Below are 7500 nucleotides of genomic sequence, written 5' to 3' on the forward strand. Positions count from 1 at the left end.
GACCCTTCAGTTGCCAACAGCCACGCGGTAATCATACGACGCAGTGGCTTACCAAGTATTACCTACTCTAGCCAATGATGCGGGGGAGGGGGGCACACAGGCAGCCAGCTCTCGGGAGCAGGAGACCAAGAAAGTAATAACTGAAGGAGAAAGAGGAAGGCGCCAAGGAACCGTGGAGAAAGGTTAAGTCGGTGGAGTTCTGAGGTCACGCTGCGTCAGGTGATGAGATGACGTGGATTCTATCTTGTGTGTGTGTGTGTGTGGAGTTAGAACCTTCCCGTAGTACGAGAAGAGTAACCTCACACTAGGACTGGAACAATCGCTCTCTGTGTACACTCGGAGCAACTGCCCCCCCCCAAAAAAAAAAGCGAAATGAACTGCATCCGAACGTGATTCCCAGTTTCTTTAGAGGCAAACCAAGCGACTTATGTGGGGAGGGGTGTGTGTGGTGGGGGAGAGAGGGAGGAAGGGTTTGTAGAGGCTACAGTGATGCGAAGCATATTGGCAGACTTGTGTAGCGAAATTAAAGAACCATCACATGCGATGGGGAAGTTGTGAGCGGGCGAGGGAGGGAGGAAGTGGGAGGGAGGAGGAAGAGCGGGTTGTACTAGTGTTGGAAAGAGATCGATGGAGAGAATTTGAGTATCAGAAGCAGCAAACTTCACCAGGTTGCTTCCTCCCTCCCCCCCCCCCCCCCCTACAGGATATAACAAAGTCCAAACCTTAGTCTATACAGGATGTTATAGACGAGACGGGACGAAAGAAGAGAGAGAGAGTGAGAGAGAGAGTGAGAGAGAGACAGAGACAGAGAGAGAGAGAGAGAGAGAGAGAGAGAGAGAGAGAGAGAGACAGAGAGAGAGAGAGAGAGAGAGAGAGAGAGAGAGAGAGAGAGAGAGAGAGAGAGAGAGAGACAGACAGAGAGACAGAGAGAGAGCGAATGCTGTGTCGAGCCGTCAGCATTTGAATGCATTGGGTTATCCATGAGGAAAAAAAAAAAAAGAAACAAGAAAAAGGGAAATCATCGATGAAAGAAGAAAGAAGATGGAGGACAGGAGACAGGAGAGATCCCCCCGGGGAGACGGCTGTTGATAGGGAAAGAGTGAGGGAGAGGCCTGAGCCATCAGCAACTCCGGAGATAAAGCGGCCTGGGAGGAAGCAGCACCTGGGAGAACAAGAGTGGGAGGAAAGCCAGACGAGAGGGGAGCTCGCGCACCGGGCCTCCGTGTCCTCCACCAGCCAAATATTTCAACATGGAGTTCTCCTGTATAAAGTCTATCTTTCTATCTGTCTATCTATCTATCAGTAGCATTCATCTATATATCTATCACTCTGTCTGTCACTCTATCTATCTATCTCTATCTATATATATCTTTTCTTTTGATACATATTTGCCACTTCCTGCGTTAGCGAGGTAGCGTTAAGAACACATGACTGAGCCTTAGGGTTGGGGGGGGGGACCCTCACTTGGCCTCCTTCTCAGTTCCTTCTTTTAGAAAAGTAAAACAGGAGGAGAGGATTTCCAGCCCACGCTCCTATCCCTTTCTCAAGTCGCCTTCTAAGACACGCAGGGAATACGTGGGAAGTATTCTTTCTCCCCTATCCCCAGGGATGATATATATATATATATATATATATATATATATATATATATATATATATATATATATATATATATATATATATATATTCCAATGAGTCAATGAGGAAAATGAAACACGAAAAGTTCCCAAGTGCACTTTCGTGTAATAATCACATCATCAGGGAAGACACAAGAGGGAAATAAAAGTCAGTTGATATACATCGGAGAGACGAAGTTAGGACGCCATATGGTAAACATGTGACTGTCCAAAACATACAACTGTTAAGGCTCTTTCTGTTACACTTAAGCAACATAAATAGAGTATAAGAACGGGACAAGAATCAAATGCCTTGTTTAATCACGTTAAAAACTATGATCATTGTATTGACTAGAGTGATGCCATCTCAGTTATTAACTCTAACTCTATTACCAAGAGAAATATCATTAAATCTTCTATTATTGAATACACAAAGAATTATAATCTTAATATTAGTGATGGTCTATACAAATTTTATAACTTTATTGTCGATAAAATTTGTAAAATGATAAGTTTATGAACGCTCGTTGTATGTTTTGGATAATCACATGGTTACCAAATGACGTCCTAGCTTCGTCTCTTCGATGTATATCAACTGACTGTTATATTTCTCTATTGTGTTTCCCCTGGTGATGTGATTATTACACGAAAGTGCACTTGGGAACTTATCGTGTTTCCTTTTCCCCGTGGACTCATAGGAATATCTTGATCACGCGCAAAATTGTGATCCTTTCCAATTTATATATATATATATATATATATATATATATATATATATATATATATATATATATATATATATATATATGCATAATACCACAGGAAAATTAAACGCAATAAGCTCCCAGGTGCACTTTCGTATAATGATCACATCGTCAGGGGAGCTACAAGAAAGATAGAAGACGTAGGACAGTCAGTTGATATACAAGGAAGAGACGCAGCTAAGACGCCATTGGTAACGCCTTCCCCGGCTGACTATCCGCTTGCGGGGCCGCAGCCTCGCCTTCCCCGGCTGACTATCCGCTCGCGGAGCCGCGGGCATAGATACAGAAAATCTCAAAATTCCACCCACAGCTGTTGAGTTGTGTGAAAGCGATACAAGTGTCTCATCTTGACACAAGCCGCTGATGTGTGAAGGAACCAGCTTCATAGAGCGAGGCGCTGCTGAGATGTGGCTGCAAGACAGAAGAAGAAGAAGAAGAGGAGGATGAAGAAGAAGAAGAAGAAGAAGAAGTAGCAGAAGAAGAAGAAGAAGAAGAAGAAGAAGAAGAAGAAGAAGAAGAAGAAGAAGAAGAAGGAGTATATGTTAAAGAAGAAGAAGAAGAAGAAGACGAAGAAGTAGAAGAAGAAGAAGAAGAAGAAGAAGAAGAAGAAGAAGCAGAAGAAGAAGAAGAGGTGAGCATTTTGTCTCTGCATGGAGGCTGATGCATAGTTACTATGTACAGATCTGGCTGGGAGAGGTCTAGTGCTATAGACGAGAACCCCCCGTTGTTCTATGCAGACAGGAAGGTTAAGTTGTGTGCTATGTTAAGAACACATTAGAAAGAAGTTTTCACACCGCGTCCGGGTGCTTTTAAGCCCTGTACACTTTTGACAGCATCACAGGCAGGAGGTGAGAGGGAGAGACGAGAGAGAGAGAGAGAGAGAGAGAGAGAGAGAGAGAGAGAGAGAGAGAGAGAGAGAGAGAGAGAGAGAGAGAGAGACGATGCTAATCATTAGCCTAATGGGCCTTGGAATTGCCTTCATAAACCAGCCATATTTCTTGCCTTCTTGCCACCCCGGCACCACGATACGACCCTTGAACACGACCAGTACGACCCTTGCACACAAGGATACGACCCTTGAACACGACCAGTACGACCCTTGAACATGACAGTACGACCCTTGCACACAAGGATGCGACCCTTGAACACGACAGTACGACCCTTGAACACGACAGTACGACCCTTGAACATGACAGTAAAACCCTTGCACACAAGGATACGACCTTTGAACACGACCAGTACGACCCTTGAACACGACAGTACGACCCTTGCACACAAGGATACGACCCTTGCACACAAGGATGCGACCCTTGAACACGACAGTACGACCCTTGAACACGACAGTACGACCCTTGAACATGACAGTACAACCCTTGCACACAAGGATACGACCCTTGAACACGACCAGTACGACCCTTGAACACGACAGTACAACCCTTGCACACAAGGATACGACCCTTGAACACAAGGATACGACCCTTGAACACGACCAGCACGACCCTTGCACACAAGTATACGACCTTTGAACACGACCAGCACGACCCTTGCACACAAGTATACGACCCTTGAACACGAGCAGTACGACCTTTGCACAGAAGGATACGACCCTTGAAAACGACAATTACGACCCTTGAACACTACAGTACGACTCTTGCCCACAAGGATACGACCCTTGAACACGACCAGTACGACCGTTGCACAGAAGGATACGACCCTTGAACACGACAGTGCGACAAATGCACACAAGGATACGACCCCTGAACACGACAGTACGACCTTGCACATAAGAATACGACCCCTGAGCACAACGATTCGACCCTTGGAAACAACGATACGAACCTTTACCATGGCGATACGACCCTTGGACACAAGGATACGACCCTTGAACACACGACGTTACGAACACCACTTTGCGACCACTTAGCACGGACGATGGCCTGCAGGCATTTCCCCCCACGAGTCGTACCGTCGTCGTACTCAAGGGGTTAATGATAACAAAGACACAGTCGTTCCTCATATCGATTTACCATAAGACAGCAAAATGAAAATAAAAGAGTTGTTGCGATTCTGTCCTGTGTGTGTGTGTGTGTGTGTGTGTGTGTCTGTGTAAGACAGTTGCAGGTGGGTGGTGGTCTGAGCCACCGCCAGCAGCAGCCACAGTTATTTCGTTAAAGCCACAACCCAAATAGTCTATAAAGTGCACCTGCTGATGTCATTCCCTGGCCTACGAGGCCAAACAAACTGCACAACTTTGCGAAATGAACCATACTTTACCTCACATCCCCCCCTCCTGCGCCACACACACACACACACACACACACACACACACACACCCACCACCACCTCCCTCCCTCACTCCCTCCTCCACACACACACACACACACACACACACACACACACACACACCACCACTCCACCACCTCCCTCCCTCCTCCACACACACACACACACACACACACACACACACACACACACACACACACACCACCACTCCACCACCTCCCTCCCTCCTCCACACACACACACACACACACACACACACACACACCCCACCACCTCCTCCCTCCCTGCCTCCTTCATCCCCTCTCCCTCCTGGTCTGATCCTCCCCACCTGTATGTGTAAAAAGTTAATAAGTCCGTTCCAGCTGTACACAAGGCAAGACTTGCGTGCAACCTGCGGCATTCTTTAGTCTTACTTACAGACACACAGACAGACACACAGACAGAAAGACAGACAGAAAGACAGGCAGACAGAGAGACAGACAAACAGTAAGACAGGCAGACAGACAAACAGACAGACAGACACACAGACAGACAGAAAGATAGGCAGACAGGCAGACAGACAGACAGAAAGGCTGACAGACACACAGACATACAGACAGATAATTCCATACATACATACAGACATACATACAGACAGACAGACAGACAGACTTACAGACAGATAATTCCATACATACATACATACAGACAGACAGACAGACATTACATACACACAGACAGACATACATTACATACATACATACAAACACACAGACATTCATACACACTCATACACATTCATACACTCAGACCGCAAGCTTCTCATCTGTAATGGAGCATCTCATCCAAGCTTTGCGAGTCACCTTCCCAAGCTTAGCTGAAACGCCGATCTTTAAGCTGATACTGGGGGAAGAAATCTGACTTTAACAGTTGAATTTTCTAAAGGCCACCCACCAAAAATTATACATATATATATATATATATATATATATATATATATATATATATATATATATATATATTGGAAAGGATCACAATTTTGCGCTTGATCAAGTATATTCTTAACAATTTTCCCCGTGGACTCTTAAGAATATATATATATATATATATATATATATATATATATATATATATATATATATATATATATATATATATATGTATGTATGTATGGGAGCGGGTGGCTGGAAATCCTCCCTTCTCGTTTTTTTCAATTTTCCAAAAGAAGGAACAGAGAAGGGGGCCAGGTGAGGATATTCCCTCGAAGGCCCAGTCCTCTGTTCTTAACGCTACCTCGCTATCGCGGGAAATGGCGAATAGTACGAAAGAATATATATATATATATATATATATATATATATATATATATTTCTTTGCCGTATTGGGGGGGCGGGCGGCCCGCCGTTCACATTCGGGCGAGTTCAGATGGGTACCTATGTACACGGGTCGTTGTCCACAGCCCCCACACCTTATATATGACCACCCAGTGCTCGAAACTCCGCCAGAAGGCGTCATCGCGTCAGGCTGGCTGGAGGGGGAGGTGGGAGGTGGGTTAGTTCCTTTAAGGAAAACTATTCCCCATCCAATATTTCGACACTAGATTACACGAATATCTTAAAAGAACGACCAGCTGTCTGAGAAAACTGTAAACAAAGACGGAGGCGGAGGTACGAGAACAGGAGGATGTATGATGATAGGAAGAACAAAGTCTCGATCCATGAACAGTGGAGAACATTGTGAACATCACGGGCCATGTTATATGATGATAGGAAGAACAAAGTCTCGATCCATGAACAGTGGAGAACATTGTGAACATCACGGACCATGTTATATGGTGATAGGAAGAACAAAGTCTCGATCCATGAACAGTGGAGAACATTGTGAACATCAAGGACCATGTTATATGGTGATAGGAAGAACAAAGTCTCGATCCATGTACAGTGAAGAACATTTACTGACGCATGAGGTTCAGACCATTAACTGAGGTAATACTCGAGACCATTAACTGAGGTAATACTCGAGACCACTAACTGAGGTAATACTCGAGACCACTAACTGAGGTAATACTCGAGACCACTAACTTCGGTGATACTCGAGATCACTGAGGTATTGCTCGAGACCACTAACTGAGGTAATGCTCGAGACCACTTACTGAGGTGATACTCGAGACCACTAACTTCGGTGATACTCGAAACCACTAACTGAGGTAATACTCGAGACCACTAACTTCGGTGATACTCGAGACCACTAACTTCGGTGATACTCGAGACCACTGACTGAGGTGATATTCGAGACCACTAACTGAGGTAATACTCGAGACCACTAACTTCGGTGATACTCGAGACCACTGACTGAGGTGATATTCGAGACTTCTCACTAAGATAACATCGAGAAGGCTTACTGAGGTAATATTCGAGGGGAATTCACTTCATACATATCGAGACTATTCAGTGGGCATCGTCCTCCACCGTTCACCATAGAAACACCCCCAACGAGTGTAGTCCCCGAGACCTAGGGTGTTGCGGCCTCGCAGGTGTTGTTAGTGCTGGCCTCGACCCCGAGACCTAAGGTGTTGCGGCCTCGCAGGTGTTGTTAGCCCTGGCCTCGACCCCGAGACCTAAGGTGTTGCGGTCTCGCAGGTGTTATTAGCGCTGGCCTCGACCCCGAGACCTAAGGTGTTGCGGTCTCGCAGGTGTTGTTAGCGCTGGCCTCGACCCTGAGACCTAAGTTGTTGCGGTCTCGCAGGTGTTGTTAGCCCTGGCCTCGACCCCGAGACCTAAGGTGTTGCGGCCTCGCAGGTGTTGTTAACACTGGCCTCGACCCCGAGACCTAAGGTGTTGCGGCCTCGCAGGTGTTGT

This window comes from Panulirus ornatus, chromosome 2 (assembly GCF_036320965.1).
Source record: "Panulirus ornatus isolate Po-2019 chromosome 2, ASM3632096v1, whole genome shotgun sequence".
Classification (NCBI taxonomy): domain Eukaryota; kingdom Metazoa; phylum Arthropoda; class Malacostraca; order Decapoda; family Palinuridae; genus Panulirus; species Panulirus ornatus.